General features: G+C 39.1%; 1 protein-coding gene across 6 annotated transcripts in view; it reads right to left on the bottom strand.

Annotated features, from left to right (window-relative positions):
- PPP3CA (protein phosphatase 3 catalytic subunit alpha) overlaps nucleotides 1–13,962 on the bottom strand; it is a 2,125,362-nt gene that overhangs the window by 443,358 nt on the left and 1,668,042 nt on the right. The gene's annotated exons all lie outside the window — the stretch shown is intronic.

Below are 13,962 nucleotides of genomic sequence, written 5' to 3'. Positions count from 1 at the left end.
TTGCCATTCATGACCACTTACTTCCCATCCATCCACAACCTATTTCCCCATTTTTGCACTTGGGGTTGGTACACTGCCAGATGGCTAGCCCTGCCACAGTAGGTCTTCCACACCACACTCAACATGCACTCCTATGGCTAAATTAGAGTGTCCAATCCACTTACTGTATATCTTTGGAATGTAGGAGGAAACCAGAACACCCACAGAGGACATAGAATCTGCACTGAAGGCAAGGCATCCAAGCCAAAAGTCAAACCAGGACACCTCTTTTTGTGAGGCGACAGTGCTATCATTTCTCAAGAAACTGTATCTCAAACAACCTTCTGCATCAATATCATAACAATGCTGTTTCTCTTATGCTTAAGACAGAAATCTCCCACTCTCTAAAGACTTGTCCTTTAATTACAGCCTTCCAAATTGCAAGGGAGATAAAGCCTATACTGGCACTCAATAGGCATATTAATTCTAGACAGGATGCTAGTCTACTCACCTGATAAACACCCATACCCAAAAGATGAAGAAACTCCAATCTGCCAACAATATGTCTACAGGACATGGGAGAAAAACGGTGCACCCAGCAAAAATCTAGGCAGACACAAGGTGAAAAGTAAACTCTGCAGAGAAAGCATCTTAGGCTGGAACTGAAGTAAAAAGCTAAGCATTGCAAAGCTGTCCTATGTTATCTATCACTGGGAATACTTTTCAGTGAAAACGTTCCTAATTCTATCACAGAAGCTTATCAGATTCAATTCATAAGAAGTCTCTGCTATAAATTCACGCTGCCTCTCACTCGTCAGCATGTTATCTATACAAAATGCTGGTATCTCCTCAAGTAAGCATCCTGAAAGCTACCAATATCACACAGACTGTTCTGCACTTAATAGATCCTTTTAAGGCAGGGGTATCACCCTAGTAAGGTTTCCTTTCTTGTGCAATTTCTGGCAAAATGAGCTCACCAACAGCTTTCTATTAATTCCTGCAAACTTGCATTATACTAGCTGATAACCCACACAGCCCCTAAGCATCATCTGCTTTCAAACCCTCGAGTACTCATTGTAGTGCTACCAAATGTCCACTTTTCATTTTCCAAAACCACGTTTTTTTTTCCTCCTGTATGTGCAATCTCCATACAGTCTCGTCTGCAAATGCCACTGCTGTCATTTATAACTCCATTACTTCTTCTTTAGCTGTCCCAAGACTCCCTAGACTCCTTGCCAGCTTCACTATCCTGGACAGATTCTTCCTCCTTTTCTTAATATTCTTATATTAATAAAGATCAAATTGTTATCATCACTCATTCTACCAAGCCATTTGCTTCTCTTTACAAGTTTTATAATTTCAGACATCTAATTTCTTACCAATAACTACCATCGCTGGTTGCACAGTCTGTGTAACAGCAATTAAACAAACAGACAGACATTCACTCACATGAAATGAAACACTGAAATCATCAAATGTTCAAATTGGTATTTTCTAAGACAGTTTAACATAGTAACTACTATTTAATATATTTACAATATATTATTACACAGCATCAAAATGCTAGATATACAGTTATATGAAACAGCATGCTATTTTGTTAAACTAATGATCAAGCATATCAGAATTTCTCCTGGATCCACACAAATCATGCTCATTTAGCCGTTTGCTCATGAATAAACATGAGGATTACAATAAACTGGAATTTTTGCTTACAAGATGACCCAGTATGGTTCAGCTTTGTGCTTCAGTTAATCAGCCTATTCTTAATTCACCCAACAGCACACACAAGTACTTTTAGGGACAACAGAGGAAAATATAATGCAGCCATCAAACATACAGCACAGGAAACAGACCACAAAACTACCTAAGCATCAGAAGGAGCTTTCTTGAGCCAAACTCGTATTTGACTTGTAACACACCAAGGAACCTTAATAAATCTCACAAGCAGAGCTCTGATGTACCTACAGATGCTTCAAGTTAACTAGGTCATTTTCTGTTTTCAAATGAAACAATGTCAAATAAACAAGGTGAATGAAACCCTGGATGAGCTCTGGAACTTGGAACAGTATGATTTACAAGCTGTACACTTAGCCCAAGGGAGCTCCATCTGATGCCCAATGCTTTCTGGAATTCATTAATTCCAATGCCCTGGACCAGCTCGTTCTTACCTCCACTAGAGGTAGCAACATCCTTGACCTGGTCAGTACTAACATGGGCGACCGTTGCTCTACATTAATAGTCAACTCGTCCCTGGTTAGATCCGACCACAAACTAATCACCTTGGAAATCCACCCCCCCCCCCCCCACAAAGGTAACCACCATAAAAAACATCTCCAAAGCTAACTTTGGGCTCCTAAAAACAGAGGTGGTTAACTTCACAGCACCCATGCAAATGGAGAATAGTTGCATGACTGCGAATCATGCACCAATGCACTGTACGAACACGTACACAAATGTATGGATCTCGCCATACCCAACAGAACTAAGATGCTCTCCTCAAAAAAAAAAAAAAAAAGGAAGCCAATATGATGGCCCCCTGCCATAAACAAACTCTACAACAGAAGGAGGAAACTGATGCAGAATAAGGTGAAGTCCCAAGACTGGAAAAACTCCCTTATCAGCATCAACAAAAGGCTGAGATCCCTCATCAAATACTCTAAAGCTAGCTATGCAAACAGAATTGCAGCAGATAGTAAAGACAACCACAAGGCCTTCTATAGTTATGTAAAGAATCTCCACAGCAATACCCAGATTTGCTATGAACTACTGCAAAATGGTACCTCCTATACCGAGCCAACAGTTACTGCCAATATACTGGCCAACAGATTCAGTGATAACTTTACCCCTCTCCCCCCAAAAGACCAATCACAATACCAGTAGATTGCCAGGCACTCAGTAGCAGAGGTTAAAACAGCACTGTCCAAGGCCATGAATACAGCTTCTATGGGACCTGATAATATCTCTTGCTGTGTTCTACATGAACTACAGAGTGAACTGGCACCTCACCTGTGTGCCCTGTTCAATCACAGCCTCACCTCAGGCTTTGTCCTTACCGAATGGTGCACTGCTACAGTCATCCCTCTCCACAAAGGATGAGCGACTACAGACCTCGGGAATTACTGCCCAATTAGCCCGATGAGTCTGATATGCAAAGCTATGGAACGCATTATCATGGATCTAATAAACAAGGGATACAGGGAATCTCCAAACTCTGAATCCTACGCAGTTTGGTTTTGTGAAGGGAGATCATGCCTGCTCAACTTGGTTGACTTCTTTGAGTCAGTCACCAGAGGTGTGGATGAAGAAAAGGTGGTTCATACAGCCTACCTTGATCTGTCCAAGGCCATTGATAACATTCCCCACTCAGGAATCATAGAAAAACTCACTAAGCTAGGCATAAACCCCTATATCACTAGGTGGGTTGCAAATTGGCTCACAGATAGAACCCATAGTGTGAAAGTAGCTGACTCCAAGTCAGACTGCCGACCAGTCACGAGTGGAGTCCCACAGGGTTTGGTCCTGGGTCCTCTCCTGTTTGGAATATACTTCTCTGAAGTCCAGGCCAACACAAAGGGACTCTGGTTGACAAAATTCACAGACAATTGCAAGTTGGGAGCTATTATTAACTCCCCAAGTGATGTTGACATACTAAAGAAAGGCCTCAATGACACCAAGACTGGTGTCAGAACCATGGCCTTAAGCTCAAAGCCAAAAAATGTGTCGTCATCCCCCTTGGGAAAAACCCAGTTCCCCTGAATTACCACATTGATGGTAGTCCTCTGAACACAGAAGCTGTTATAAAAGATCTGGGAACACAGGTTAACAGCAACCTCTCTTTTGACCACCACGTTGCCACTGTGGTCAGAAAGTCCTTCTATGTGGCACATCTCATTACTAAGGGTTTTGCATCCAGGAAGAAAGAGGTCATTGTTTCCCTCTACTCTTCCCTCATTAGGCTAATCATCGAGTACAATGTCCCATTTGGTATGTACCTCACTAGACACATGCAACAACTGGAGAGGCCGCAAAAGTACCTCACAAAGAGGATCCTAGGCCTTAAACACTTGTCCTATATGGACAGACTCAAAAAACTCCAAATATTCTGTCTCATACCACCTACTTAGAGGCAATCTCTGCTTGACTTACAAAGCCATGTCTGACCCAGCTCTGTTAGAAATGCTACATCTAAAGAAATCTCAATCCCTCTCAATCCCTCCGCACCACACGCTCCGGAGACCTCAACCTCATTACTGCAATCAACAGAACATGCTAGAGGGACAGGTTCATAACCCAGAGACTGCCCATGCTCTGGAACAGACTTCCCATACATATCAAGCATTGCACCTCACTGGTCCTCTTCAAGAGAAATCTTGATGAGTGGATGGGAAATAGAAAGTTCACCCCAGGGATCACTCCAGTGGTTTTACTTGATAGAGGCACTGGGAACTAACGTTGGGTGGCACAATGTCAGGGCACTTCTATGGGCTAGGCTTGTAAAGGCTCCAGGGCCATTAACCTAGTACACACCTATGAACCTATATATACACTTGTAGTCAAATGTTTTACAACTAAAATCAAATTATAATACACACAGTCATTCAAATAAGCAAGTTTTCTGGTCACTGTATCAGACTTTTAAGCAGCACTTACAGATCTGTCTGTATCCAGTAATGTCAACAAAATCAGGAAACATCCTCAAACAGGCCTTTCATTTAATAGTTATTAATGTAATTTTTAAGTTTTAGAAATTAACAGTTAAAATCATGTAACTGTCAACAGCTTAACAGGTACCACACTTGGCTTTGGTTCTGGCAGATCATATGGTTGTGAGTTCTATTCCACTCCAGAAAATTGGATTTTATTTTTATATTACTGACCCTGCAGGGGAGTGATAGGAGGTGCTGCATGTTACACTGATGTCCCATCTAGCTAAGCTAGTGGTAGCTCAGGTGCATGTAAACATCCAGTGGCACTTACTGAAAAGACCAGGGACCCTTGTGACCTTGCTAGATGTCCCCTATTTAGTATAAAAAAACTTTTGTCTCTCCTGAAATGAAACCACCAATCTAATAGGATTAACCTGTTCTACAAGGGACTGATAAATAAGAGTGCCCTGCCACTTCAAACAGTAATTATGGGGTCTTCCACATACTGGACCACATAAGGATTCAGTAATGCAACCCTACTCATGCTTGCTCTGTCCACACTACCTCAGCATTACTGACTGGTCATCTTTACTGGGTCTGGCAGGGTAGTTTATTAGCTGAGAGAAGTTAAAGAGATTAATCGTTTGGCTCAGAGATTGTGAGGAGATGGTGGGCCAGCTGAGGTTTACATTGCCAGAGATGAATGTTTCCATGCTGTTTGGGGTCAGCTGTGGTTGGGAAGGGAGGTCCGTTTGTCATCACAACCAAGGCTGAGATGAACATCCCACAGAGTTGTTGCCAACAGGTCTCTGACACTTTTTATCCTTCCTTGTCAGTTTTGTTTCACAAAGGCTTTTTTCTACCTAGCCTGCTGACCACTCTAATGGTGTCAGACAAGCTAGTGTTTAGGCAGATAATTTCGGATGTATCTAGGAAAAGAGGTGGATGTAACAGCTGCTTGACAGTGCTTATTTTATTTTTTCCTTTAGTTTTGTGAAAATGTCTTGTGTGAGGGCCCTATTTAACCAAGTATATCTCGAATATGTGATATCCTAGCCAAATGCCCTACATGTGGCACTTAGATCAGTGTCCACATTTAATTACATGTTTGTCGTCTTTCTGTGCTGACTGGGCCAGCCTGAAAACCTGAACTTTCATCATCTCATTCTTGCTCTCTAGGGCATGCTCCTCACTTTGCTTAAGCATTTGCCCCTGGGATTTTGCCAGGTGGATCTGTTAGTTGCTCAGAAAGATGAGGATGGCAAGTGTGTACGCCTTCATCCCAAACTTTACATCTGACTGAAAGGTACAGCGACCTAGGACTAATTTACAGCCTTGACTGCATCAAAGGAAACCACTGCTGGGTCCACAATCAGATTTTTATAAAGGTACTAAGAGCCTGCTGATCCCTGTAGAACCTGCTGGGTTTCTTTGCAGTAGAAGGCTGAGAGTCATATTTCAATAAAGTCACTGCAACAGTACCTTTAAAGGCCATAAAATACTTGCAATACTGCAGAAGATTTAAACCCAATCAGGTTTCCAACGTCCAGTTTTTAATTTTCTTTTTTAAATCTTGGACACTTCTCAGGACTCCCACTAAAAATTCTCATTCATGAGGCTGAAGGTCTCCATAAAGGAGATGTACTCAGGCAGTGAGTCTGAGGAAATCATTCCCACTTTAACTGAATCATATCAAGGAATATCTGGTAAGCATATGCTAAATCTCCCCCCACCCTTTTGGAGGAAGTCCAGATCATGGACCCAGACAAAGGGGTGGTATAGTCCTTTATAACACTGAGGATTATATCAACACTATGCAGGGAATGCTGTCTGATGAAAACAACTACCTGCAAGTTTCAAAAAATCAAATTAACATAGTTTACCAACGAATAGATGGGTATTTGGAAGAATATCTATTAGAACAAAGAATTACATATGAAACTTATAACATTTTGGTTAATACACACCCTAGGGTTCCCTGTCTTCTTCGGGATACCAAAAATCCATAACAATATCGAGTCCTCTCCATTTAGACCTATTGTGGTGGCTAGTGGGTCCAAAACCCATAATTTAGCCATCTTTGTTGATAGAACCTGTAGACATACCTTGGAAGGAATACCACACATCCTGAAAGATTCGTGGGATTTTTTGGAACAACTAAAACCTGAGCTATGATCTGATGATGCCATTTCTTTTAACTATAGACATACAGGATCTATTCATAGGTATACCTGTAACTGAAGGGATGGAACTTTTTGAAGAAATATTACAGACTTGCCCTACATTTGAATGCAGACAACTTCAGCTGATTTGTGAGATTATGGCCATTGTTCTAGATAATAATTTCTTATATTTTGAGGGAAAATACTATCAACAAAGCAGGGGTGTTGCCATGGGAGCTGCCTGTGCCCCTTTATATGCCAACCTGGTTCTGTTTGGCTGGGAACTTTGATGGGTCTTTAACAGCAAATTTTGGGATGACATACTCACATATCAGAGCTTCTTGGATGATATTTTTATTATGTGGAAGGGGAAGGAAGAAGATATTACCCTATTCATAGAATATTTGAACCAAACATCTTTTTTGAAATTTACTTATGATGTGAATAAATCAGAGACCAACTTCTTAGATGTGAAGATTTCTAAGACAAAACAAGGTTTTAAGTCTAACGTATACCGCAAACCAACATTTTGCAGTGCTTATCTACATTATTTAAGCCACCACCCTCAGAAACAGGAAAAAAAGTATAGTTAAGGGTCAGGCTATTAGGGTGGCTAGAATGACCTCAGAGAGAGAAGATGTAATCAAAGGGCTTGAATTTCTAAAAAATATGTTCTTTGAGAGGGGGTATCCATCTAATATGGTTGAACCCATTATTATGGAGGTGCTTGGTGAATGGGGGAAGAGATATAAACCCCTACTGGGCAGTGCACACCCTATGGTTAGTTTGAAGATGGATAAAACTGGTGATGGAATGGACAAAGTAGGGGACATTTTAGAACAGGATGGTCCTATGAATTCTAACAATAGGAACTATAATCAAGCGTGTGTTATTCAACATAGTCCCCTATCCAACCAGATTAAACAGATTTATATAAAAAGGAATTAATGTGGCAGCTTAGGCTGGCTGCAAATTTTCATCCTGCATTAAATGATCATATATCTATATTTTCAGTGTTAAAGGAAAGGGCTAATCAAATCAGACAATAAACATTCTATTTTACATAGGTTAAGTTTATCAACTGAGTAACAACATAAATTATTTTAAATTATCTTCTGTTATTTTCAAGTTGAATGCATTTTTTGTAAAACTTTTCTTAGGAAAATCTGTGTGTTCAAACATGAAGTAAGTGATAATACATGTGTACTTAATATCAAAATTGTATGAACACTATAAGAATTAGTTTACAAACAAATTCTTGGTATGTGGTGCTTTAAATGTTCAAACGTTGACTAATTAGTGCATTAACTGATGTGCAGGGATTTTTGGGAGACTATTTAAATGTGGATGGTAACTGTGAGTTGTTCTGATGAAGTCATTTTAATATGATGAAAGTGCTTAACATGTTTTATTTTGGATGATTTTATATATTTTTTATATTAAAATACAGTATCTATGGTTTCTTGGTGCCTTTCTTTTTGGGAAACGCAGATTTGCTCAAGGACAAGGGAGTTCACTTTTTCACTTTTATGTCTAGGAAGTCAAACAGTAGACAGGGAAAGGAGGCGGCCTCCTGCCAAAATGAAAAGAAGTCTTTAGCCAATTACATAAACTCCTACTGGGTCAAATTTTGCTGGGTGACAGAAAAGGAATTATTGAGGCCTCTGTGGTCTGAGATATGGTGGACGTGTTCCTGTTATGGTCAGATTCCCATGGAAATAAAGTCGTATGAAGGTCCTGGCTCAGCCAATAGCTGGTGACATTATTTTTATGAGGATTTTAGAATTAGATGCTTTGGAGAAAGAGGGCTCTGTATCTGCAGCTCTTACCATATGGAAAGTGGCAGGGAAAGATGTTCTGGAAACTACTATCCTTTCCAAATGGGATGGACAGTGGCCAATAGCCAAAATAAACATTCAGATTGAGGGCTTGGAAACTGCCTCGGCTGACTCAGTGCAACTGATCCTGTTAAACAAAAAGGCAGTGGTCTTCCATTACTTAGTCACATCTTTTTCAATGCCCCCTTACCCTCAAATCTCTTGAGTGTCTATGTTCCTTTAAATTACTTCTCTTGGTTGGCAGAAACTCTCCAATGCATAACAGTGCCTGTTCCAACTCTGGTTCTTACATGACAGCTTCCAGCTTTCTTCTGCACCAGTCAGGTACTGAGGAAGTCATCTCTACTTGTGTGGGCATTTCTAGTGAAAAGCACACATATCTGTCAGTCTGCTGTGGGGTGGGGACTCCAAAAACAAATCATTGAGAATGCAAGTCTTTCTAAGGATCTCATGCCCAGAGTCTCAGAGGTTTTTCAGGTATGCAAGAGTCATGCCCCAGAAAACACTTCTTAGGAGTTCATTCATTTACTAGCAAAGAGAAATAGATTTCCCCAACAAGGGGCTTACCTTTTGAAAAATTCTATAAAGTGTGGCTTTGGGGTAGAAGCTAAACCAAGTGACCAGAAACATTCTTGCCAAAACACAGCATATGCCTACTGCAAAAAAGGAACTGAAGATGGCATGAATGACTGCTCCATTTGCCCAAAATTTGGCTAGCCTTACACCCCATTCAACAAAAAGCTTTGAGTGTGACCGGTCAGGTGGACATCCAGCTGCAGATAACTTCCTTAAATCACAGAAACCTCTGCAGTAGCGATCTATACAAAGAGCATCTGAAGACAGCCTGGGTCAACAAAGGGCTTGCTTTATAAAGCAAAGATACCTAGAATCACTGGGTGTACATACTGGACAGTGTCTAATACCTTACTAAACAATGTATAATGTCTGGCGGGAGTACCACATGCAACTCTCTAATGGACATTAAGACGTGATCTTTTATCAGGCAACATTATTTCATGTTGTTGTATCCAATGAAGAAGCAGGACTCACAATTAAAGCCAGGCTTTTACTAAGTCTTTCAAAATGTAACCGACTGCCATTTATTATTAAAATTACACCCAATGCAATCACTTTACTTGTGTACTTCACAGTTGTTTAATAACTGACTTTTTCAGAATAAGTAATTTTACATGCAAGAAATCAATCTCTCATTCTCAAATTAGTTAACATGCTTCAGTCGACATAGTGTTATGTGACATAAGACTGGCACCCCAAAGTGTGTATATGCTTATACATACATACATACACACACACATATATATATATATAATACATTTCATACATACACACACACATTGCATCTATGCATGTGTGTGTGTGTGTGTATATATATATATATATATATATATATATATATATATATATATATATTTATACATACACACACACACACACACACACACACACACACATATATATAGACAGATAGAAAGATACACATATACAGACATACATACCATATACATACATATATATATATATATATACATATGTGTATATATATATATATATATATATATATATATATATATATAAATCTTGCCTCCTACTGAAAGAGGCACTTGATCCAGCAATGACTGAACCCTGTCAAAAAGTTTAAACATCGATCCACAAAGGATCAACACACACACATACACACTCGCATACGGCTTAATACTGAATGTGCAAATACTCAAAAGCCAATAATCTGAACCTACATAACTGAAACTTTCAACATCAAAACCTAAAAAAAAAAAAGAAAAAAATATTTTATACTGGGGCAAGCCCCCCTGCAGCCTTCACCCCCCCTGCTAATTATACATACCAACTTTGAGATTTCACTACAGTGGGGAAACGTGCAAAATTCCCAATCCCTGCTGTTCTGTGATCTTGCTCAGAAAAAAAGATGGTATAGTTTGATCAGCTGATTCTTGGTGAAACGTACAAGCTTTTTCTCCGTTTATAAAATTGACTTTTTCAGCAAAAGCCAGCAAACCCTATAGACAGATATAGATATGCAGCCACATGCATACACACACGATATGTGTTTATATGCAAAAATACGTATATATAGTCACATGCACAACTGCACAAAATAATCAAGAGTTTTAAATCAGATTATTCCTCTAATAAAAACTGTACAGTCATTTTCCAAGTGCAACTGCTTAAATCATTAATGATTCTGGCTTATATCTTTGGAAACTGTTTTAGGGTGGACAGACTGCTGCAGTGTTTATTTAAAGGCCACAACATTTTGTAAATCTGTGTTGCACGTGTATAGATTTCTTCGAATGATCCCCAGTTTTTTTTTTTTTTTTTTTTTTAACTAACTGGGATGGCTTCCAGCTGCAGTACATTGTAAGAAGAGGCTGAAGGCTTCGTGTGGTACCTGTAACATGGAAGATGTTGCTTTTTCCACTTAACATTTGGAGTGTTCTGTGTTACCTTTTCAATGTTTGGGACCTCTTCTAAAATTTATTAATAACTAAAATGTTAATCTTCTTATTTGTAGCCTGCTGGACTTAATTCTCCTATCAATCCGTACTGCAATCTAACTTTACTGGCCCTGGTTTACTATAGATAGCTGCGGACAATTTTTGGACTTGATGTATTAAATTCATTACAAGCTCATTTAGAATTTACAATATATTTTTTTTACTTTTTAATTTTGATACATTTTACATTTACTTTATTCATGTTATTAATGGACACTTAGTGTGCATTTATTGAGGCAATTTATCATTCTTGTAACAGTTCCTTATTTTATGCATTTGTTCCAATTGCAACTCCTCACATACCTTTGTTGCGCTGTGCTTAGAGTTACACATTAATAAAGTAGAAGCTGAAGTTAAAATAAGCTACACAAAGACTTGCTCTTAAAAAAACAATAGTGCACTTCTAAGAACATTCTGGTTAGTGGCCTAATAGCTTACATGCCCTTCTGATGTCCAATAAAATCATATGCATACCCTTATATGGTTTAATTTTAGAATACTCTGCTATTTACTATTGCATCTGGGTACATTAATGATGAAGATAAAATACAAGACCCAAACAAAAACAAACACGTGTGTGAAACGGGCATTGCAGAGAACATTGCGTGGCCAGCTATGCACTGCTACCATATTTGGACACATCAGGGTTGAAACTTCACTTGGATTTCAAGTGGGATGATGACAAACTGAAAATCCGAGGAAACAGTCAAGCACAGTGGCTGTACATAAAGCTGCTTATGTGATGTTGCTGCAGAATGCAGTATATAAAATGCCTACAAACTAATAGTCGCTTTCACAATGAGTACTTGAACAACCTCAAGAGTGTAGGGTTTTGAAATGCGTCGTGACAGTCTGAAATGCATGGGATTACAGGCAAAATAAGTGCTCTATCATGCATACAACAGTGGCACTTACAGTTTTAACAACTATGCAATACAGTTATTTCTCTGAAAAGTGACTGTGCAAGCATTCACTTACTCACGGAGCATTCACTCAACACAAAACAAATATTTAATAAGAAAGTCATCCCTTTTTCCATGTCACATTAAAGGCAAAGTGAATTTCATATCTTCACTTCAGCTAACCATAGTCATTTTACAAATGAAGACTTGTAAAAGGTATATTAAAATACTTTTAGTACTTTTAATTTGACTGGACAATCCTGGCCATCTCATACCATTAAACATGCAGAAATGTGCACCCATAAAACTGACCAATTCTGGACTGCGAGCTTCTTAGATAAACAAAATTTTGATTTGTGCAAACATGCTGTTGCCCTCTGAACTTCTGTCTCAGCTAACCCATCTGACAACAGACTTCATATCCTAATAAGGGTGGCAAAGAACACATGCTTCATTACAGCAGCCGGGAGGCTGGGAGTTCAAAGTGATCATCGTTCAAGTGACAAGCTTCTCAGGGCAAAAACCTAAGAAATGTTAAGGGAGTGTTCTGTACACAGTCATCCCTCAGAAAACTGAGGTCTTCAGAGGAATCACCATGACAAGTTGACATACTAACATTGGGGGGGGGGGGGGGGGTCACCACAAAATCTAACCTTGCAGTACAGCAAAAAATAAATAAATAAATAAATAAATATAAAAAAAGTAAACAGTAAAAATCAGGAACTCTACTAATGAAAAATAGGATCAGGCAGGGAAAACACTTGGCAAGACAGTTTCTTTGGAAAAGCAGCTCTGCCTTTTCCAGCTCCTCACAGAACCGTCCTGCTATCAAGGAAATAACAGTAAATCATTTTACAGATCTGGGTGAATACGACTATAACTAAGGAGGTTCATGCTGCCTGCATACTCAGCATTTTTCTATCACATTTATTGAATTAGCACTTATGACACAGGCAAATATACATTTACATAAAAGAAAACAAACCACGCTAACATATTAGTTACAAACATTATACATCATCACATGTATTTATTTATTTATTTGCCATTTGTTGACCAGGATAGTCCGACTAAGCTTGTGCCCTTTTTCAGCAGAGGCCCAGGGAGAAAAGCTCCACAGTACAAGTTATTCAAGTAAAAAAAATCACAGTAGAAATTAGGCAAGAAAGAAATTCACAGTACAAATTATGCAAGTAAAAAAAATAACAGGAGTAAAGTAAAATATAATAATCACAATAAAAAGTGTATATAAAAATATGGCAAAACTGATGCAAACTGCAGTACAAGTAAGGGAACTCAGCAACTGAGGCATTTCAAATTAGTAGTGGGTACTGAGGAGGTGGGTATGAATAAAGTGACAGAAAGGCAGAAAAATTGATTATGCTGGTAGAGTATGATAATTACAGCAGTTAGTTTCACAAGTTAGAGTGTGAGGAGAAATAGGAGAGGGTGTAGAAGAAAAAGGGGGAGTTAGTGTCAGACTACTGGAAGGAAGTTAAAGGGGCAAGAATTTGGAGGGGTATGGAGAGCAGTAGATGACTATCGTAATACACAGGAAGTTAGAGAAGATGGCAAAAATGTGGGAAAGAAAGATGTGGGAAGGAAAGAGAGGGATGGAGAAGAGTAAGGGAGTAGAGAAGGAATCCAGTGGGATGACTGCAGTGGCATCTCCAGGGGATGTATTGGTAACTTCTGAGAGTTGTTGTAAATTCACGAGCATGGGTAATATTTCTGAGGTGCATGGGAAGCTTTTTCCATGACAGAACAGGAAAGTAGCCATAGAGATTTGGCCCAAAAGATTTTTTAGGTTTATAAATTTGGAAGAAAAATTGGTCTGAGCTTCTGAGGGAGCGTTGTGGGTTACAGAGGGAGACAAGACAGGAAATGCTAGGGCAGGA

Source organism: Protopterus annectens, chromosome 2.part1, assembly GCF_019279795.1.
Source record: "Protopterus annectens isolate FY-2018-M chromosome 2.part1, PAN1.0, whole genome shotgun sequence".
NCBI lineage: Eukaryota > Metazoa > Chordata > Ceratodontiformes > Protopteridae > Protopterus > Protopterus annectens.
This window is presented reverse-complemented; position numbering and strand designations above follow the sequence as displayed.